The following is a 23438-nucleotide window of genomic DNA, read 5'->3' on the forward strand; positions in this document are numbered from 1 at the left end:
TTGGAAATATGAAATGCTAGGTGCCATCCACATTCCCCACCCCCTCATTTTGCGTGTACCCCCTGCTGCTGATGCCCTAAGTATATTCTGTGGGGAAATCCCAGCTGAGAACCCTTGGGTGGAAGGATTCTCCCTTGTCTCATGGCAGACATTAAAAAGCCTCCAACCAGCCCTCTCCCTGCAGGGGCCTGGGTTTTAGCAGGCTTCATCTGTATTCAAGCCAGGGAGCCACAGCACAGAGCAAGAAATTCACATGCACATTTGAGATCCTGTGAACCCCATTTTCCGGACCATGATCTGTAGGGAAGACAGAGCCCTTCCCACTGACCTGGGCCTCTGCCCTCCCTCCTCAGGGGTTGTGCTCATTAGAGGGAGAGCTCAGTTAATGGGGGTGCTCATCTGCACCAGCCAGGACCCTGTGCATGCTCTGCATACATAGCCTCAGAGGGCCCAAAAGGTTACAGAGATCAAGGCCTTTTCCCACTTCCCTGGCCATAGAAGTGGATACAGGTCTGTTTCTTTAACAAATTTCCACTGAACGGTATTAATAGAAAGAGATGGAGCTGTCTCCCCACCCTTGTATTATGTGATATCATGAAATCATCCCCTGGTGGAGGAGGGATGTCATTGTGAGCAGTTCTCTCTCCTTGAGGTCTCTGGTTTACATCCGGCTCATTATTACTTCCCAAGCCCCCAGTGTTCTAAAATGCTTAACAGAAAAAAATATTAGAGCATAGGAGAAAAAGATATAATGTTGAAAGAAATAATATAGACTGTGCCAGCTTTTCTCAACCTTTTTTATTTTATATTATCTTCCTCCTGGGCACACAGACTGTGGCATAGATAAGGGGTACAGGGAATGACTCAGAACACAGGCCTTGATGGCAAACAGATTTTTGTGTCCCAGATGAGTTACTTCCTGGCTGTGTGAGCTGGAACATGCTATTAATCTGGCCATACCTCAGTTTCCCCAACTGTAAAATGAAGATATTAGTCCCTATTGGAAAAAGTTGTTTAAAAGTTAAAAGAGCTGTCAAACTTGACATGCTTCTCTACTCTTAGGTTCTGGAACACCTATCAGGTGCACTCCTGCCCTCCTCCCACCTGATGGGACTACCTCATTCTGTACAGGAGGAGGCAAGACCACTTGTGAGGGAAGTCGGTTGCCCCAGGCCACACACAAACTAGTGACAGAGGCATTCTCGGAGGGCAGATCCCCTGATCTAGCCCTGACTTGTCACTCTCTCACCCCTTCTATTAAGAATCTCTCCACATCAACACAGTGCTAGCTTTCCAAGTGTTGACTGGACCAGGGCTAGACACCAAGCCTGAGGGGGGCTGATCCATTCTTGCTGTCAGAAATTTGACCTGTGACATTCAGCTTCAGCTAAAGTGGCCAAACCGCATTTAGAGAGGTTTTCACATTGGGTAGGGGCCATGTGAAGGAGGACTGTGTGTTACACAGGAAGGACAGTTGTGAAGCAACAGGATTTATAATGTAGAGAAAAGATAAAATGTAGATGATGGGGAAGCATCAGGAGATGCAGATGGTCCAGAGAAAAGCTGACATCAAAAAGCAGCTGAGCAGAGAACAAACCTGGTCCAGAGTAGGTATTCAGCAGGTGTGTATGGAATGCTGGAGGGGTGGAAAGAAACACTTGGAGCTTCTTCAGGTTCTGCTTATCCCCAGATTCCCAGCCTCACCAAGGCCAGCCTGCCTGTAGCTCCTGCTCTTGGATTTCTGGGAGGCTTGCAATGCTCAAGGCCTCTCAGGCGTTCTAAACAAACCTCCTCTCTCTGCCTTTTCTGTAGGCTAAGCTCTACTATCCATAACAGGAGTTGCCCTGCTGCAAAGTGAGGGGCAGGTGGTGAAGGGTGGAAGTGTAGAAGGAGGAAAGAATGACCTAAAAACAAGGGAGAGGATAACCTGGTAGCCACTTTCAGGTTGGACACTGCTGTGATTATTCATTTCTGCTGTAACAAACCATTCTAAAGCTTAGTGGCTTCAAACAACAATTTATTTTTGTCTCTCGTGGTTCTGTGGGTTCACTGGACTCAGCTGGGTGGTTCTTGCTTGGGGTCTCTCATACACTTGCACATAGGTGGCAGCTGGGCCACAGTCATGTGAAGCCTCGACTGTGTTGGATGTCCAAAATGTTCACTTACATGGCTAGCAGTTGATGCTGGCCGATGTTTGGAATCTCAGCTGGGGCTGTTGACTGGGGTGCCTAAACAGGGCTCTCAGTGTGGCTTGGGCTTCTCAAGGCATGGTGGCTGGGTTCTGAGAAGGGGCATCTTGAGAGCAAGCATTCTACAAGGTCCAAGGGGAGGCTGCAAGGCTTCTTATGACTTCGCCTTGGAAGTCCCAGGACTCTTGCTGCATTCTGTTGGTCCAGAAAGTCAATAAGAGAATTCCAGATTCAAAAATGGGAGAATAAGACCCACTTTTCAATGGGAAGAGTGTCAGAGAATGTGTGTCCATCTTTAATCCACTTCAGAGGGTAATCCAAACAAGCATGAAAATGTTTCCCAGCATCTCAGCAGAGATGACGAGAGCGCATGGACCCTGGGTGGTGCAGGGCAGGTGAGGCTGAAAGGATGGGGAGGAAGAAAGGGGGACAGTAAGGCAGGGCCCAAAGATCCCTCATTCCTCTAATCATCGTCATCATCATCATCATCATCACATCATCATCATTAGGTTTTTAATAAAATTAGCTAATTCTTATAGAAAGTTTGTATGTGCTAAGTTGTCCACAGCAATCCAGTGGCGTAGTGACTATTATTCCTATGGCAAGGAGGAAAAAGCTGAGTCACAGAGACACTAAATAACTACATCAAGTCCACACAGCATGTAAGCATTAGCACTGGGCTTTGAATAAAGGGAATATAGCTCTAGAGTCCCTGTTTTCAGCCACAATCCTACACAGCCTAACATTATTGCCCAACTAGCCATTACTGAGCACCTGCTATGTCCCAGGCCCTGTGTTAAGTCCTTTGTTATCTCATTTAATACCAAATGGAAAAGAGGAATATGGCTGGAACTTAGCTCTGGAATCCTACAGTGGGTATAATTGCCACTAATTATACCTGATTTAGCCTCCCATGCCATTCATTTTCTATTGCCTGTGCCTAGGATTTACCACTGGGTAGGGGGGGTGAGTGACTGTCACAGTGTGAGCACTAAAGATAGACAAGCCAAGTGAGTCCTGTCATTCAGGCCACCAAAGTGAGACATGGCTCAATTTCCTAAGGCAGCCACAAGGCCTGAGTGTTGGAATGATTCATGGCCTGGTGGGTACAGCTCGACTAGATCAAGACAGTATAGCTGTATCACCATTTAAGGAATTCAAATCTAAAATATTATATGCATACAATGAGTAAGTTCATGTGTGCTTATACTGGTGTGCCTCTTTTTGACACTCTCATGCTGCACTTCCATGGGCCAGATGAGTAAGTCTTGACTATAAACAAAGATGTTGGTGTATGCTCTTAATTCCCAAAGATGGGGAGATCTGTTGTCAAAGAGCCTATGCCCATCCTTACTCTAGAATTACGAATGCCTCTGGACATGTGGGCTGACCTTGCCCCTGAGTCCTAATCTCTCCGTACATGGACAACCCCTTGCTTACTTAGGTCATTGTGCAAACACACAGTGATCAATAATGGTCTGTGAGGGATGCTACTACCAGGCTCCACTGCAAGGTGCTGAGGAATTGATTCCAACCCCTGAGACTGTCTCTGGGGGCAAGCATGGTGGTCTCTTAAATGGAACAATGGCAACAGTGTCATGATCCACAGAATCCGTTAAAACAGAACTTTGTTGCTCCTTGGGTCAGAGACTATGGTTGGTTTACCTTTGTCATAAGTTCTCCTAGGTACAAGCACCAACATCTCTATGAAGCTAAAAGACTTGATTGAGTTTGATAATTAAACCAAAACATGCTTTCACTTCATTCTTCAACTGATTCTCAGGCTAGAAAGTGAAGCCAATGCTGGAGATCCTGTTTTTGTAGTGACATTTGTATGAGTTTCTGTGGTGGTTTTCAGCAACCTGAACACATTCTGGGTTAGGGAGGTAGTTGCAGAGGAACAGGGGATTGAGAGTGTGGCTGGCAAGCAGTTAGCTGAAATGAGGGATTGTGGGGTCCAGGCTGGGTAGGGAAGAATGTGAAGCCAAGCATTTCACAGGCTGAGAAAAAGAGAAGGACAAGACCCCTAAGGCATCAATGTTATTGGAGCAATGGAGACGAGAGGAGATTGCAGCTAGAGAATTTAGCATTTATGACATAAGGCACTTCTAGGAGATGCTGAGAAGTTCTAGGTATGGCTCAAGTTGGTATAGGGGAGACATCACAGTTGTGGGGTTCAAGAACTGGGGGGCTTTCTGTTGGACAGGTCATCCTCATGGGCACTGAAGTTACCCAATCTGTATGGGAGTGTCCAGGAGATCAAGGATGTCAGTGATGAGGCTCCAGGGAGAGGGAGTCAGGCAGCATGGGCTACTTTTTTGCTTAGGGTTGGAAGAGTTGGTGGGGGAAAAGGTCGGGATAAAATGGGGGCAGCAAATATCTAGAGGAAAGATTATCTTTTTTAAAAAATTATTTATTTTAGAGAGAGAGAGCATGAATGGTAGGGGCAGGGGGAAAGGGAGAGAATCTCAACCAGACTCCATGCTGAGCGCAGAGCCCAACAGCGGGTTTGATCTCAAGACCCCAAGATGACAACCTGAGCCAAAACCAAGAGTCAGAGGCTTAACCAACTGTGCCACACAGGGACCCCTAGAGGATAGATGATCTAAGCTGTTTGCATCTTGTATGGTGGCCAAGAATGGTGGAGCTGTCTGGTGGTATGACCTGCCTTCAAGTTTCTGGCTCAGGCTAATACTTCTGCAGGAGTCCAAGAGGTGTTGGCTGCTTCTGACATTTGCTCAAGTTCTCACTTAGTTAGTGGGTCTTGAAAAACAGTATGTTCTAGAAACAAATGAGGAGGTGGTGCACCACATGGTGCACCCTACTCTTACCTGAATGACACATAAGCACACATCCTTCTGTGGAATCACTTACCTACTCTCCTTTTATGTTTCTATGGAATTTTGGAGTGAAGAAAGCCCCTGATGGCCTCTGACCCCAGAGGAAGCTCCCTTCCTGGGAAAATTTCTACCACAACTTCTCTTGTACTGATCTAATCTATCTTGTTCCCTCCAGGAATACCAGCTATGTCCACAATTGTTGTGGACAGATTGTGTTACAGATGCTTCCCAAACGGTGAGGGTCTTCCTTTTGGACCTTTGACCTACTCCTGACTACCCACCATTTCTGTGTGTGTGTGTGACACTTGTGAGGGAATAGTTATTTTAGATATTAACCAAGGATTCTCTGCCCCTCCTTGTCCATTAAGTCAGGGGCTTTTAGTGCTACCGAGGAGGAATGGTATAGCAGAAAAGCAGGTGAGTGCATGCTATTTGGAGAGAAGGGTCTGAAAATAGCTGAATGACCAGTGTAACTCTGACATGGGAATGAACAGATCTCAGCAAGGACTCTGCATAGACAATGAACAATGGCCAAGGCAGGAGAAAGCAGGGTGGCTTGGAGGAGGCCAGTATGGGTGGTGGACAGTGACCAAGGTTCACATTCACCCTTTGCACTTGGCCTTTCTGCCCCCAGAAGGTAGGTGTCCCACCCATCCTGGGAACAAGGTGGGGTGGGGCCTCTTTCAATTGCTGAGATCGTATTTCTACCACCAAAAAGAAATGGGGCTTAGGATACCACTAAAGATCAGCTATAGAACCATCCAGAAAGCTCAATTTGTGGACTGAAATTCTTACCTCTGGGGGACAATCTGTCAGGAATTCTAATCATCATGCTTTACTTTTTTAAAGAATTTACTTATTTATTTATTTGAGAGAGAGAGTATGTGAGTGGGAGGAGGGGCAGAGGGAGGGGGAGAGAGAATCTCAAGCAGACTGTGCTGAGTGCAGAGCCCAACTTGGGACTCAATCCCACGATCCTGAGATCATGACATGAGCCGATATCAAGAGTCTGACGTTTAACCAGCGGAGCCACCCAGGCACCCCTAATCATCATGCTTTTGATGCTTTCGATTAAATTCCATGTGTGCATGCGTACTGATAGCAAATGTTGGAGATAAAACCACATTTCCTCAGGACAACCCCATGGCTCTGAGAGAACTAGGGAGCTGAAGGGAGGTGGCTTTCAGAAGTCACTGCTGGTTTTTTAAATGATGGTCCCTGTGATAAGAATGAAGGAGGCGAAGTGTGGCTGAATAGGGATTGAGGGAGAGAAGAGCAGGGAGGGAGGCTTGCTTCAGGAGATCTCTCTTAAGGGTGGAATTTCTGAGATGACTAGATCTACTGGAGAAGACAGGGCCAGGCCATCAAGGCAGAGAAGATTCTGATATCAGGCCAAACCAGCTTGCCTCTTAGTTCTGGAGGTGAGCCACTGGGTGGTTTGGGGAGGAGTGGGTGTCAGGATTCTCTTAGGCATGGGGCTCTCAGGGTGGAGCTGGTGGTCAGGGCCCTTGGCCTCAGGAGCTCAACCCTCATTAGCAGTCTCTGGTGCCCCCAGGCATGAATTGGAATAGTTTAGACATAAATGCTGTGTTCCGGATTGACTTGTTTCCATTGAGTCCATACCTATTAGGGATCTGTTGGTAATTATCCAGCTTCACTTCAGCCCCTGGGGACCTGTATTCCGCAGCAGTAATGAGTCTGAGCAGCCTCTCTGGCATAATAAACAGCACTGGAACGGGCACAAGGGCACTGGCTTCCTCTCTCAATAGGGCAACTCGGGCTTCAAGGACGATGAAGAGACTCACGATCACAGGAAAGCTTTAATTGCTTTTGTAAAACTGCAGATGAGTAGCAGGCATTGAGATCCCCTGAGCCTCAGTTGAGAAGTGAGATCTTTATTCGTTTTGCTTGTTTAGAAAGTAGTGGGATTAGTCACAACAACAACAGCCATCATTGAGTATTTATTATGTGCCAGGCTCTGTGTTAAGTGCTTTCTATACATTATTTTATTTAAAACTTATCACTACCTTATAAGCTAGGGGCTACTGTCATCCACATTTTACAGATGGAGAAAGGAAGGCTCTGAAGAAGTAAAGTGATTTGCCTAGATGGTAAAGGATGGATCTGGTTGTAAATTTGGGGACGCTGGGCAGGAGGCAGGGGTCCTAGACAGGAGGATAGGAGGAGTCTTTTCTGGTTCCCCTTGCCTTCAAGCTTGATGATGGGGTGGCTAGTTAAAGGACACGGAGGCAAAGCAGTATTTTCATATATGAAATATTTGTCACAAGTCTTCCTGTCACAACCCCCTAAGAGTTGTAGCAAGAGGTCCCAATAACCACACATACAATATCCAGGAAAGAAAGAGGCTTTTAAGATAATATAGATAATACTATTTCTTTAAAGGAAAGAAGCAGCCATATGCACCAGTGGTTGGAACGATGTATATAACTATCTGAGTGGTAGAATTCTGGATGAGTATTCCCTTATTTTTGTTTTGTATAATGAACCTATTTTTAATTTAAAATAATCTCTGAAACAGTTATTAAAAAAAAAAACAACCATAAAAACTCTCTCTTAAAAACTCAGCTGTGCATATAAACCATTTCAAAGAAAGTGGAAATGAAATGCAACATCTTTGGTTTTATGGGATAAGCTTAAGCTGGATTCAGGAAAAATAACTGCCTTTGATGCTTTAGCCATTAAACAAGTAAAGTGAAAACAAATGAAATGAGTATTGACCTCAAGAATTAGGAAGAGAAGGTCAGAAAAATAAACAGAAGGAAATCAGAACAGAGCACTTAAAAAAAAAAAAGAACAACCGAACTGAACTAGAAAATCTAAGACCAATAAACATTGATAGCTACCTGTAAGACCTGGTTCTTTAAAATGGCCAGTGAAATAGACAGACCTTTGGGAAATGTAAGAAAATAAGCAACATTCAGAATGGAAAAGGAACCAGATGTATGGAGTTAGAGGATCTTTTATAAGAATTATCAAAGGATATACTACAGTACATTGCAAATGAATTTAAAAATCTGGATGAAATAGCTTCTTTTTAAGGAAGATACAAATGAATGAAATTGACTAAAGAAAGAAATGGAAAATGTAGATGGACCAGTAGCCCTGAAAGAAATAGTAAAAGTTATAAACAAAGAAAGCTCCATTTCTCTAAAAGATTCCATGCTCAGATAATTTTATGGATGAGTTATTTATTCACTTTAGAGAGAGAGAGAGAGCATGAGAGTGGGTTGGGGGAGCCAGAGAGAGGGAGAGAGAGAATCTTAAGCAGGCTCCACACCCAGCATAGAGCCCAATGCAGGGATCCATCTCACAACCCTGAGATCATGACCTGAACCGAAATCAAGAGTCAGACATTTAACCAACTGAACCACCTAGGCAGCCCTTTTTATTTATTTTTAAATTTTTATTTATTTATTTATTTATTTTTGTTTAAGTAGGCTCCATGCCCAACATGGACTCATGACCCCAAGATCAAGAGTTCCATGCCCTACTGACTAAGCCAGCCAGGTGTCCCTGTGAGTGAGTTTTTAAAAAACATACAAAGAATAAGTCATTTCCAGACTATCTAAGTAGGTAGAACAAACAAAAAGAAGAAAAGTTCCTCAAATTGTTTTATGAAGCTAACATAACTGATAGCAAAATCTGATGATAAACATCACAAGGAAGGACTATTACCAACCAAACTTTCTTATGAATACTGATATAAAAACCCTAAATAAAGCATCTTCAAATCAATTCTGACCAAGTCGGTTCTAGCGCAAACAGTACAATAAAGCATAACCCAATCAAGTTTACTCTTGTAATGCAAGGATGGTTTAATATTAGGAAAGTTAGCAATACATCTGATTATATCAACAGGTACAGAGGGAAGCCAAATGATCAACTCTGTAGATATTGTTTAAACAGTGGGTAGTCATTAATATGCATTTTTCTTAACAACTCTAGGTAAGCTTGGAATAAAGGAGTAGTTCCTTTAATATGGTGAAGACTTTCTATTTTAAAACAACTTGCACATTAACTTAAAAGCAAAATACTAGACATAATCCCACATGGTCAAGAGCAAAAAGAGATGCCTATTATGATTCTCATAAGATTAGTATTTAATGCTGCCAGTTTTTAAGCAAACTTTTCAAAGTAATAATATCTAGCCAGAGACAGTCTGTGATGTGGCCTCTCCTGGGCTTGCTACTATTTGGTGCCTCTTCAAATCTAATTTAAAAAACTAAACATTTGAAATACACAAAGTTGTGTGTGCTTGTTGACACAATTAAAACAATTGACGTAATTCAAGCATCTTTAGATGCTTAATAATCTTTTCTTCCCCTCTGCAGACTAGTATCTCTAATAGGCCCTGTTAAAAATGTTGTATATTATCTTCCATATTTTCCTTTGCTTAAACAAGCAGATGGAAACATATGAGTGCTTATTTAAGTTCTCTTTAAAAAGTGGGGAATACAGTGGCTCAGTTGGTTAAGCATCCAACTCTTGATTTCCACTCAGGTCATGATCTTGGGGTTATGAGATCAAGCCTTGCACAAGGCTCCAAGCTCAGTGGGAAGGTTGCTGGAGATTGTTTCCCTCTCCCTCTAGCCCTCCCCACACTTGTATGTACTCTTTCTCTAAATAAATAAATACATAAATTTATTAAAAAGTGGGGAGTACATAAATTTTTTAAAAAGTGGGGAGTACAAAGATATTGTTCCTCTGCTTGATTTATCACTTATCAGTTTACCGTGGATATCCTTCCAGTTAATACAAAGTACTCTCCATGATTAAAAGTGATGTCCATTAAACATTTGTTCAGTAGTTAAAAAGGAAAGTGTCTGAGGAAGACAACTGATGGCAGTTTTTGGCCTCTGTCTATGCCCCAGCAGTTTGGCTCTGGCCCTGAACTTGCATGCTCCAATATGCAAATTAATATCCCTTATTTGGACCCACCTTCCTTAGCAGGTTAATGGCCATCTAATTGTTCCTTAAGTAAGCCTCTTGAAGGGCTTCACCCTTCCTCTATAAATGGCCCAGCATATTTCTTCCAGCCACATAAGAACCTCTCTTTGAGAGTTTTGGGGATTGGGATGTTAAGTACCATTTGAGTCTCCTGGCACTGCTTTCATTGATGCCTCAGGTGAGTGTTTAGGTGTCTCAGCCCATATTCTGGCTCTGAATCTACTATAGATGAGGGGATAGGGAAATGAGCATTCATACACAGTATGTGAAAATTTGGTACAATATTTATGTGAGGTAACGTGCATCAAAATTGGCATACTCTTTGACCAGGAAGTTTAACATAAAATAATATAATGTAAATAAATAAATTTATAATATAAATAATGGAAATAAAATAATCAGAGCCATGGGTATGCTTTTCTGGACAGTGTATTTACAGTATCAAAAAATTGGAAACAATCTTTATGCTCATCACCAAGAAATAGAATTATGGTACATTCATGCAATGGAATTCTATGTGGTTATTAAAAACAGTGTTAAAGAAAAATTAATTGTCCCAGGAAAATAGTTACAATGTGTGGTTTGTAAAAGACATGATTTTGAAATATTAAATATTATATGTGCACAGTGTTTACGAAGTTCCCCACTTTTATACATAATATTTTGCTAAAAGTATCTTTGGAAGTTGGTTCTCTGAAAGTGAAACTGTAGGCTCACATATAACAAAGGATTTCTATTCCTACAGAGCTTAAAACAATGAGGATCCTGACTTGTTCCTACAAATCTCATGTGGAGGGGGGAATTCTTTAGAGGTGCTCTGCCTGAGCCTGGGGTGGGACGGTGTCGACAGTACGGATCTGCCCTTTCTCCCTTCGCTCAGCAGTGTTCACTGAGTACTTGCTTTGTGCCAGTGCCTCGGCTGGGCACCAGAGACATACCTTGGAATGAAAACAGATTCATTTTGTACTGCCACGTAGCTCACAGCCCAGTGAGGGGGACACATCTTACTGAAATAATCAGATGAGTGAATGTGCCATCAAAGAAAAGAACACTACTGTCCCTGTTAGGAGAGACAATTGGGAAAATGGTCTTGAGCATCTTCCCTTATCCAGGACCTGCTGTCCCTTCCCTCCTCTTCCTGGGAGTGGGGGCTGATAGTTGGGCAGCCCCCAGCCTTAAATCTTTGACCTAAACACTTATCTGAGGCATCAACGAAAGCATCGCTGGGTAGCTCAAATGTCGCTGTACATAGTACTCACCAAAATTCCACTCAAATAGAGGGGTTTTTTGTTTTGGTTTTTGTTGGGTTTGTTTGTTTGTTTGTTTGTTTGTTTGTTGGGGGGTGGAGTAGAGGGAGAGGGAGGAAGAGAATGTTAAGCAGGCTCCAAACCCAGTGCAGAACCTGACATAGGGCTGTCTCACAACCCTAAGATTATGACCTAAGCCAAAATCAAAAGATGCTTAACCAACTGAGCCACCCAGGCGGCCCTCAAAAAGAGGTTCTTATGTGGTTGGAAGGAATATGCTGATGAGCCCTTTGTAGAGGAGGGATGAAATGCCAGACAAGTGACAGAGGAAACTATCCTCTCATTGTCTTAGTGGGGCCCTTGCTGACTGCCTCCCCACCCCTCACCCCCCCAATTACAGGACAATAGAGTGAGGCATCCTGCCTAAGAATAGGGCTCTCAAGGCCACCCCATGGAGAAAGCAAGGATGGCAGGTGTAGAAGAAAGAAGGGAGAGGAGAAGCTTCACCAGATACCCCACAGTCTAGATTAGGGCTATTCGTTTTATACAGTGGGTTTTTACAATTGAATTAGTTGCCAGCATTTAGAAATTGGTGATGTTATTTTAAAATCCAGATTTCTAACCTCTTTTGAAAAATCACATGATTCTGGCACCACTGGTCCCATATTCCCACATTGTAACAATTCTCAGGAGCTGCTCTAGTCCCTTAGTTTACCTATAACTTGCTTTGTGTTGTCTTCCAGGCCTTGTAACACAACTGCCAAGTACAGCTGCATAGATTGTGCACTGCACAACTTCAGAGGGTGTTATTCCCATAGACAAATATGAACAGTGCCCCCTGGAATTGTGCAGTGTGATGAAAACAGATAGTCCTATTTTACTTGCATTTTGTATCTCTAGATTAGGGATTTTTATGTATAATGTGCAATTTGCACAAAAGCCATATTTAAGAAAGTCAAGGATCACTTACATCTTCATATAGTAGCAGTGCTTATTTCTGGTTGGTGGCATTGTGGTCGAGTTTTATTCTCTTTATGATTTTCCACGTTTTCATGTTTTTCTGCAACAAACATGTATTCCCTTCTATAATCAGAGAACAGGAGGGAAATGACAATAAATGTTACATTAAGAAAAAGGTAAATGAGGTGCCTTGAGATTCTGGCAGGAAGGAGAGCAGAGGCCAGCATTTACTTGCAAGCGAGAGGCTGGAAGCAGGCAGCGAGAGGATTTCTAATGAGGCCAAGAGTCCAGGGAATGCGCCAGAAGGGGGCTGTGATTACCATCTGAATCTAACAGCCTTCTTTAGAAATTACTAAGTGCACTGTGTCCTGGGAACACAGGGAGACACGGAAACTGGTACAAACAGGGTACATTGCCCTAGGAATGTGGACTGAGGTTTGCTTTCTCTTCTCTCTGTCCGCCAAAAGGAAGTGAACCTAGGCTCTGAGCTTGGGAGAACTTGAATAATTGCCAAGCTGTGGCTGGTGAATAAAAGTTCAATTACGATTGTGCTTGTTAATGAAATCCAAGTGCTAGAGCAGGAGACCAGCAGAAGCAGCCCTCTTTTCTGAAAGCACAAACCGGGAAGCTGGTAAGGGTGGGGCTGGGGTGGGGGGGTTGCTGGGGAGCGCAGTCAGGTGTTCCCCTGGGCTGGTAGTGCTGGGGGCGAGAGTGATTTCAGAAACAAATTGTGTTCAAGTGCGCAAGCTGTAAACCCTTTTGTACTTCAATGACCTCGTCTGTAAAATGAGGATAATAATGCCTTCCTCACGGGATTATCGTAAGAATGAAATGGTGTTACTAATACAAAGTTAGTTCCCCCCCCTTTTTTTCCCTCAAGCTAATTCAATATGTCAAATACTGAGAACTTGCAGAAGGCAGACCACTGTGCTAGGCTCTGGAGGGAGGAGTAGACAGAGGGAGAAGACAAAGCCCTGTTTTCTTTCTGTATGTAATCTCTTTTGACATTACCATGATCCCGTGAGATAAATATATACACACATATATATATTAAAGATTTATTTATTTATTTGAGGGGGGAGGGGCAAAGGGAGAGGAGGAGAGATAGAATCTCAAGCAGACTCCATGCCAAGCTGAGATCATGACCTGAGCCAAAATCAAGAGTCTGATGCTTAACTGACTAAGCCACCCAGGCAGGCACCCCAAGATAAATATTTTTATATTATCTTTTTCTTATCTTTAGTATCTTTATAATATCTTTTTTATATTAACTTTTCATTGGAAATAATTTTCACACTCACAGAAAAGTTGAAAAAATGGTATAGAGTTCCTAGGTACCCTTCATCCAGCTTCCCCTAATATTAACGTCTTATGTAACCATAGTCTGGTTTTCAAAACCAAGAAATTAACATTGGTACGGTTCTGCTAACTATAGACCTTTCTTGAATTTCACCAATATTCCCCCCAGTAACCTTTTTCTGGTCCAGGATCCCACGTTGCATATAGTAGTTATGTTTCTTTAGTTTCTTGTCTTTCATAATCTGGACACTTATGATGAGCACCAGCTGGCTGTTTTGTAGGATGTCTCTCGATCTGATTTTGTCTGATGTTTTCTCATGATCAAATTGAGGTTATGCATTTTTGGTGAGAATACCACAGAAGTGATGTGTTCTTCTCAGTGCATCCAACCAGGGGCTCATGATGTTACTATGTCTTAGAATAACTTTTTTAAAAAAACAGGAGAGTTAACTCTCCTGATGTTCACAGTTTGGGACCAAGCAGAATCACTCACGACATAAAAATAGTCTTGGAAGCAGGAAAGATTTATAGATGTTAGAAATGCAAGATTGAAATGTAGGTAAGAGATCATGACTGCTCCTGATTTAAGTTGTTCTTCGCATGTGGGTGTGAACTAAGCTAAGAAGGTCCTTCCAGGAGGAAACAGGGAGCTGTAGGGTCACTGATTCAGTAGCCTCAGCAGGCATTAGGAGGGCAGAGGGACACCAGGGGGCTGTTGCTTCATCTGCAGGGGCAGCTGGACTCAGTTGAGTACTGAGTGGCTGTGGCCATAAAGGAATGTGGGCCCGGTGTGGCCTGATCTTGCAATTTTTTAAGAGCATCTACTAATCTGGATTCCCATGTGAAATGGACTATTATATTTTAATTATTATCTTCCCCTAGTTTTATTGAGATGAATTCACATGTAACACTGTGTAAGTTTAAGGGTATCAGTGTGATGATTTCATAGACATATATATTGCAGAACAATTACCACAATAAGGTTAGTTAACATATCCATCATCTCACATAATTACAATTGTGTCTGTGCTGAGAACGTTTAAGCTCTACTCTCTTAGCAACTTTCACGTCCCCCTGATGAATATTAGCTCCCCAGAGATTGTTCGTCTAACTGGAAGTTTGTTCCTTTGACCAACGTCCCCCCCTTTCCCCCAACCCCCAACCCCTAGCAACCACCGTTCTACTTTCTGTTTTTATGACTTTGGTTTTTGTTTTAAATTCCACGAATAACTGAGATCATACAATATTTGTTTTTCTCCGACTTATTTCACTTAACATAATGCCCTCAGGCTACATCCATGTTGTCACAAATGGCAGGATTTCCTTCTTTTTTATGGCTGAATAATGTTCTGGTGTGTGTGTGAGAGAGAGAGAGAAAGAGAGGGAACGAGATTCTTTTCTGTTCATCTGTTGACAGACACTGAGGTTGTTTCCATGTTTTGGCTATTGTAAATAATGCTGTGAGGAGCCTGGGGGCGCAGATACCTCTTCGACATAGTGATTTCATTTCCTTGGGATGCATACCCAGAAATGGAGTTGCTGGATCATATGGTAGCTCTATTTTTAATTTTTTGAGGAACTTCCATTCTGTTTTCCTCACTGGCTTCATCACTTTACCACCAACAACACTCTGAAGTTCCCTTTCTTCACATCCTTGCAACCATTTATTATCTCTTGTCTTTTTTTTTTTTTTAAGTTTATTTAATCTCTACACCCAACGTGAGGCTCGAACTCACCACCCCAAGATCAAGAGTGGCGTGCTCCACCGACTGAGCCTGCCAGCCGGGCACCCCTCTCTCTTGCCTTTTTGATACCAGCCATTCTGTCACATGTGAGGTGGTACCTCACCGTGGTTTTGACTTGCATTTCCCTGATAATTAATGATGTTGAGTATTTTTTTCATGTACCTATTGGCCATTTGTATGTCTTCTTTGGGAAAATGTCTATTCAAGTCCTCTGCCCTTTTTTTTTTCTTTGCTTTTAAGTTGTATGAGTTCCTTAGGTATATTTTGGATATTAACTGCTTATCTGATGGATGGTTTGCAAATATTTTCCCCATTGTGTAGGTTGCGTCTTTATTCTGTTGATTGTTTCTTTTGTGTAGCAGCTTTAGTTTGATGTAAATGTTGCAAATGAATTAATTCAAAAACAGAGCAGCCCTTTAGGGGCCAAGCAAAACCTGTCTTTTTGCTGGGTGTGGCTCACATGCCATCTCTGGGCAAGAGGAGCAGAAAGCTGAGAAATTATTATATTTGAGGTGGAGCAGGAGAGAGGCCAGCCGCCCAAAGTCGGAAGTCTCGGCCTGCTGGCTGATGTAGCAGATAAGGGCAGCACCCCAGAGGCTAAGGGGGGGGGGGAGGGGAGTAGTGTAAGGTAGGGATGTCAACACTGCTGAAAGCTGCAGAAAGGCAAACAGTGTGGCAGAGACTGCCAGAGGCCTACTCCTTCTCCTTATTAACAAGATGCTTACATTTAGTGGAGCTCATTGCCACTTGGAATAAAAGACTATTTTCCATTTTCTCTTGTAGATGAGTATGGCCATGTGACTAACTGAGTGACTACTGAAATGCAAGAAGAAGTATGTAGGGTTTTGGGAAAGTCTCCTTAAAAGGTAAGGGATACATTCTTCTTTCCTCCTGTCCTTCCTCTGGCTGTCTGGAATAAGGATGTAATGGCTAAGCACAAGCAGCCATCTTGGACCATGAGGTGACTAAAGATAATGGAACGTCAGGAGACTAGGTCGCTGATAACCAAGGAGTTATCAGAGCAGTCTTGGACTCATCCTCACAAGGCTACTTACTGTTGCAATAGATAAATAAATCTCCATGTTGCTCAAGTGACTGGATATTTGAGGGTGTTTGGTTGCATGCATCTTGAGCAAGGAAGGAGGAAGGGTCATTTGGAGAAGATAGCAGTTTCCATCTGAGATTAAATCAGTGTTTCTCAAAATGGGCCATATTCCACCAGACATCAAGGTCACCCGAAGTGGCCATGCATGTCCCTTAGGACCACCCCAGATCTCCTAAATCAGCCTCTCTGGAGGTAGATTCCAGAAACTGCATCGAAACTTGTTTCCTGGTGGTTTTATACACAGTAGAATTTGTGACCTGGAAAAAGGTATGTATAGGGAGGGGAGGAAGGAAGTAGAGTATTAACCATTTGCCTAAGTCCAATTTGTCTGAAGTGGAAGGTTATTATATGCTGCCCTCCCTTTGGGAGAGTTACACATCCCTGCCCTGTTAAGCTCAAGCAAAACAGTGAGATTTGCTTCAATCACATGTGAGCAAAAGTGACATGTGTCACTTCTAAGCAGAAGCTCTTAACATTAGCACAAGGTTTATCACATTTCAGTAATATTCCAGGTAGGGCCTGTACTATCAGCCTGGGTCCTGAGAGGACGAAGACATGGAGTGTAGCCTCACTCAGTGTGTGCTGGAAATGTGTAGTGAGCAAGAAATAACTTCTCTGTGTTAAACCACTGAGTGGAGGGTTGTTACTGCAGCAGAACTTAACCCATTCTGACTGGTAGCAGCAATTTATCTATAGACCATTCACCTAGTTGGCTGTGCATATCAGTCTAAGGCCATTTTCTTCCATTGGCCTAAGGATATTTTTTACTTAATTTTTTTTAAATTTCTTTGAAACATTGTCTAAATTTGTACTGTTTCATTTTTTTTGGATATCTTTGCTCTCTTCAGTCTGCTAAATAACCTTTCTTTAATGTGTGTTTCTCCCAATAAATATTTTCAGACCTGCTGCATTTTGTATAGGATTTACCAAATTCATCCCTTTTGATTATTTTTGTCTCCTTCTTGAATTTTTTTTTTGTTTTGTACCGTGCATGCCTGAGTGTATTTCACGAGCTAAAACCAAATTAATATGTCGCCGGCATTCTCTCCTGTTTAAGAAGGCATTGGCATTTTGACAGCAAGGATGAAGACATGAGATAGAGTGGTTCAGAATTATATTGAATTCCACTCTTTTATTTTTCAAGATACTTAATTCATAAAGGAATTCTGGGATCATGAGACACAATGATGCATAGAACATCGCTACCAAATGTATTTATTACTAAATTATAAAACTTTGCAGAAAAGGGATCCGGACAAGCTAGCAGGAAGTCACTAACGTATTTGAACATTCATTCATTCAACAAATATTTATCAAGTGCCTCAAATCTACCAGGGTGACGGCAGGGATAAGATAGGTGTCTGCCTTCATGGAAGGCAGAGAAGCAGGGTTTAGGGCCAGTAGTATGACTCAGCAATTTACTTCATCTTCCCTCCTTGGGGCCTTGGTTTCCCTGTCTGTAAAATGAGGATGATCATAATTCACACGGTCATATGAGAAATGGATGAGCTCATGATGCAGAGCTGGCAGAGGGCAGATGCTTAAGGACTGGTGGTCTTGTTGGCATTAGGCAGATGTCTTAGAGGAAGTGGGGACCATGAACAGAGATTGCTTTTCTAGAGAAAAGTGTAATGGTAGAGGAAGAAAGATGGTGGTGGGGGGGGGTTGCTGAGGGAAAGGGTCATTTGTTTAGCTCAGGACACTCAAGGATTCTTACCAGCAGAGGGAGAATGGAAAAATATTAAGACTCAAGAAAAGTGAGACAATCGGTACGATGAAGCCTGGGAAAACCCAGGCTGGTGTGGAATCGAGGGCTAGGTGGAAAAGTTAGATTCAACCCATGTGGTGGGATGTTCTGCAGAGGCAGTAGTGAGCCCCAGGACTAGGGATCTCTACCTCGGGATCCTGAGGCAGAGAGGCAGAAGCTGAAGGGCCCCTTGGTCTCTGTGAGGGAGAGGACACTGATGTGGCAGCTTGAAGCAGTCAGGAAAGGTTGGCAAAGTAAGAGCAGCTCTGGCCTGATCCCTTCTCTCTGGTTCTGCCTATGGGGTCAACAGGTGCTGAGACACTTACAGGATGATGTTGGCCAGAAACACTCTCTCCTTCCTTGGCTTTTTAAGAGGCTGCCTTCTTCCCCAGTCCCCTAAAATTTCATTTTTAGAGAACTCACATGATTTCTAACCTGAGAAGCATGGCTGTTTTTTTTGTTTGTTTGTTTGTTTGTTTTTTGTTTTGTTTTTTGCCCCAGGCTTCCTAGGAATCTTTTAAAAGCAGGCAGGCTGTCACTCTGTCCCCAGAGTGACTGTGTGGGAGGAGAATCTGGTCATCTCCCCATCACTCAGCCCTTTGATGACTTACCATTTGGCTTCTGCTTGAGAAAGGCCAAATAAATTAACCTGGCTTACAAGGCCCATGGCAACCTGGCCCCGCTTCCTTGCCTGCCACACCCCACCTCCCTTTCTCCCCAGAGGTGCCTCAGATTTTCCTATGTAGAAGGCGGGGCACCTGTCCCCAAGCCATACAAGCTTTTATAGTGGCATAAAAATTTGCAACACTTTGCCCAAGACTGAGCCCACCTCAATTGTCCATCTCCAAGAATGGAGGTGGTGGGACCAAAATTAGAAGACAGCCATTGCTTCTGTCACTTCATGCTCCAACCCTCCATGAAACTTGGCTGGTTGCTCTAGTAACTAACCGATAAGGGAGATTTTGTGCTTTGTTGGTGCTCAGCCCTGGGTCTTTGTACTGTTCCCTCTGCCTGGCACATATTTCTCCACCCTTCTTAGCCTGGGTGATTTCTGCTCATCCTTCAGATTGTAACTTGAATGGCCCCTGCTCCGGCAGCCTTCCTGGCATCCTCTCCCTTTCAACTCTGCGTCTATCCTCATTACAATTGCCTGCTTAAATGTCTGTCTCCTCCACTAGACTGTAGGAATGTTGTGTCCCTGGGCCTGCAGCCCAATTCCGTACTCCTGGCACAGAGCAGAAATCAATACGTGTCTGCGGAATGACTCACCAAATGAAGGAATAAATGAATGAATTCAGCGGTGGCCCAAAAGAAACCATGACTGACTCTACCTGCAGGTGGAGGTAGCTGAGCAGGCAGGCGGGAGTGGGAAGGGCATTTAGGAGCCCACAGTGGGGAGAAGGAAACAGCTTGGGATGCCGGTAGTGTTTCCTTTCCACCTGGGTGTTTTCACCTTTGTGGCTGGTAAGCCAGCTGCCTTTTGAGGCTGAAGTTGATGTAGTTTTGGAATATAGGTGAGGTCCAGAGTTGATGGCCAAGAAAGAATTCTTGAGATGCCTTTGATGCAAAAAGGTGATTTTATTAAAGCACAGGGACAGGACCCGTGGACAGAAAGAGCTGCTGCACTGGAGTTCTGAGGGGTGACTGAGCTGGGGGACACAAGGAGAAGGGAGGTTTCAAAAGAAATTTCCTATGCTAAAGAGGACCTACAAGATACTGGAGGCCTTGCCATTGTCAAGTTAGGGTTGTTTTTCCTTCTGGTAAAGTGTTAATAAGATAGTTGGGAGTTTCCTTCTGGAGGCTAGGTTATTGATAAGAATGCTTTTTTTCTGGGGAGGAGTTAAGATGGCGGAGGAGTAGGAGACACCGTTTTCAGCCGGTCCTCCGAGTCGAGCTGGATAGGTACCAGACCAGCCTAAACAACCACGGAACCAGCCTGAGACGCAGGAAGACGCATCTGGATCTCTACAAATGAACATCTCCAGCGCTGAGTATTGAGGTATGAAGCGGGGAGCCATGAAACTGTGCACAGATATCGGAAGATAAGCGGAAGAGGGGAGGAGCCGCCGCGTTGGGCGCCCGGGAGCGGTAGCCACTTGCGGGGAGAGTGGGTGGGGCTCACGGGCCGGCACCCGCAAAACAGCAGACTGAGACCGTGAGCCGGGTGCGCGCCACCACATCTCGCGACACCGGAATCCCGGTGCGCTCACTGAATCAGACTGAGACCGGAGATCGGGAGCGCGGGCGGCTGGCGGCTGGCGGCATTAGAAACACAAAGGACGAAGCGCGCCGGCCCTGGAAGTGAGGAGCTGGGACGCCGGGTGTGGGGCGCACATCCCGGATGCTGCAGGGTTGAGCAGCACCAACAGAAACAGAGTTAAAGTGGCCAGAACATTAGTAGAGAACGGGCCGCAATCCCTCTGTTCCGTGACAGAGGCTGAAATTCGGCCGCTGCTGCTCTGACTCTCAGAAGAGGCACAGCAAACCGCCAGGGAAAGCCGCCAGAGAACAAAAGCCTGGAAATACCGGCTCAGGGAGTGCCCATCCCCATCCTCCCTCGCAGGGGACACGGAGACTCTACCCAAACAGGGTTGCCTGAGTATTGGCGCGGCAGGCCCCTCCCCCAGAACGCAGAAGGCAGGCTGAAAAATCAAGAAGCCCACAACCCGGGCGCCTGGGTGGCGCAGTCATTGAGCGCCTGTCTTCGGCTTAGGGCGTGATCCCGGCGTTCCGGAAAGGAGTCCCTCATCGGGCTCCTCCGCTGGGAGCCTGCTTCTTCCTCTCCCACTCCCCTGCTTCTGTTCCCTCTCTCGCTGGTTGGCTGCCACATAAATAAATAAATAAAATCTTTAAAGAAGAAGCCCACATCCCTAAGATCCCTATAAAACAAGGGGCACGGCCTGGGACCCAGTCAATAATTTGGGCTCTGGAAACCCCGCAACCTCTCTTCATCAGAATGACAAGAAGGAGAAGCCCCCCCCAGCAAAGAAAAGACAGTGAGTCTGTGGCCTCTGCCACAGAAATAATGGATATGGATGTAACCAAATTATCAGAAATGGAATTCAGAGTAACGATGGTCAAAATGATGAGTAGAATTGAAAAAACTATTAACGAAAAGGTTACTGAGAATATAGAATCCCTAAGGACAGAAATGAGAGCGAATCTGACAGAAATTAAAAATTCTATGAGCCAAATGCAGGCAAAACTAGAGGCTCTGACGGCCAGGGTCGCAGAAGCAGAGGAACGGGTTAGTGAATTGGAGGATGGGTTAATAGAGGAAAAAATGAAAATAGAAGATGGTCTTAAAAAAATCCACGCCCACGAATGTAGGTTACGGGAGATTACTGACTCAATGAAACGATCCAATGTTAGAATCATCGGCATCCCCGAGGGGGTGGAGAAAAACAGAGGTCTAGAAGAGATATTTGAACAAATTGTAGCTGAAAACTTCCCTAATCTAGCAAGGGAAACAAACATTCGTGTCCAAGAGGCAGAGAGGACCCCTCCCAAGCTCAACCACGACAAACCTACGCCACGTCACGTCATAGTGCAATTCGCAAATATTAGATGCAAGGATACAGTATTGAAAGCGGCCAGGGCAAAGAAATTTCTCACGTACCAAGGCAAAAGCATCAGAATTACGTCAGACCTGTCTACACAGACCTGGAATGAGAGAAAGGGTTGGGGGAGCATATTTAAAGCTCTTTCAGAGAAAAACATGCAGCCAAGGATCCTTTATCCAGCAAGGCTGTCATTCAGAATTGATGGAGAAATAAAGACATTTCAGAATCGCCAGTCACTAACCAATTTTGTAACCACGAAACCAGCCCTACAGGAGATATTACGGGGGGTTCTATAAAAGTAAAAAGGCCCCAAGAGTGATACAGAACAGAAAGTCACAGCCAATACAAACAAAGACTTTACTGGCAACATGGCAACATTAAAATCATATCTCTCAGTAATCAGTCTTAATGTAAATGGTTTGAACCATCCCATAAAACGCCACAGGGTTGCAGATTGGATAAAAAGAAATGACCCATCCATTTGCTGTCTACAAGAGACTCATTTCGAACCCAAAGATGCATTCAGACTGAGAGTAAGGGGATGGAGTACCATCTTTCACGCAAATGGACCTCAAAAGAAAGCTGGGGTAGCAATTCTCATATCAGATAAATTGGATTTTAAACTACAGACTATAGTTAGAGATGCAGAAGGGCACTATATTATTCTTAAGGGAAGTATTCAACAAGTGGATATGACAATTATAAATATATATGCCCCCAACAGGGGAGCAGCAAGATACACAAGCCAACTCTTAACCAGAATAAAGAGACATATAAATAAAAATACATTAATAGTAGGGGACCTCAACACTCCACTCTCAGAAATAGACAGAACACCCTGGCAAAAACTAAGCAAAGAATCAAAGGCTTTGAATGCCATACTCGACGAGTTGGACCTCATAGATATATATAGAACACTACACCCCAGAACCAAAGAATACTCATTCTATTCTAATGCCCATGGAACATTCTCAAGAATAGACCATGTTCTGGGACACAAAACAGGTCTCAACCGATACCAAAAGATTGAAATTATCCCCTGCATATTCTCAGACCACAACGCTCTGAAATTGGAACTCAACCACAAGGAAAAATTTGGAAGAAACTCAAACACTTGGAGACTAAGAACCATCCTGCTCAGGAATGACTCGATAAACCAGGAAATCAAAAATCAAATTAAACAATTTATGGAGACCAATGAGAATGAAAATACAACAGTCCAAAACCTATGGGATACTGCAAAGGCAGTCCTAAGGGGGAAATACATAGCCATCCAAGCCTCACTCAAAAGAATAGAAAAATCTAAAATGCAGTTTTTATATTCTCACCTCAAGAAGCTGGAACAGCAACAGAGGGACAGGCCTAATCCACGCACGAGGAAGCAGTTGACCAAAATTAGAGCTGAAATCAATCAAGCAGAAACCAGAAGTACAGTAGAGCAGATCAACAGGACTAGAAGCTGGTTCTTTGAGAGAATCAATAAAATTGACAGACCACTGGCAAGACTTATCCAAAAGAAAAGAGAAAGGACCCAGATTATTAAAATTATGAATGAAAAAGGAGAGGTCACGACGAACACCATTGAAATTGGAAGGATTATTAGAAATTTTTATCAACAGCTATATGCCAATAAACTAAGCAATCTGGAAGAGATGGAATCCTTCCTGGAAACCTATAAACTACCAAGATTGAAACCGGAAGAAATTGATTCCTTAAACAGGCCAATTAATTATGAAGAAATTGAGTCAGTGATAAACAACCTTCCAAATAACAAA

General features: G+C 43.7%; 1 long non-coding RNA gene across 1 annotated transcript in view; it reads left to right on the forward strand.

The window, feature by feature from the left end:
- The window catches only part of LOC103668866, a 106432-nt gene that overhangs the window by 43709 nt on the left and 39285 nt on the right, over window positions 1-23438 (forward strand). The window contains exon 2 of the long non-coding RNA XR_005836035.1: window positions 16032-16114. This is a non-coding gene — a long non-coding RNA (uncharacterized LOC103668866). The remainder of the gene's footprint in view (window positions 1-16031; window positions 16115-23438) is intronic.

The sequence above is a fragment of the Ursus maritimus genome, unplaced genomic scaffold (assembly GCF_017311325.1).
Source record: "Ursus maritimus isolate PB19 unplaced genomic scaffold, ASM1731132v1 scaffold_2, whole genome shotgun sequence".
Lineage (NCBI taxonomy): Eukaryota > Metazoa > Chordata > Mammalia > Carnivora > Ursidae > Ursus > Ursus maritimus.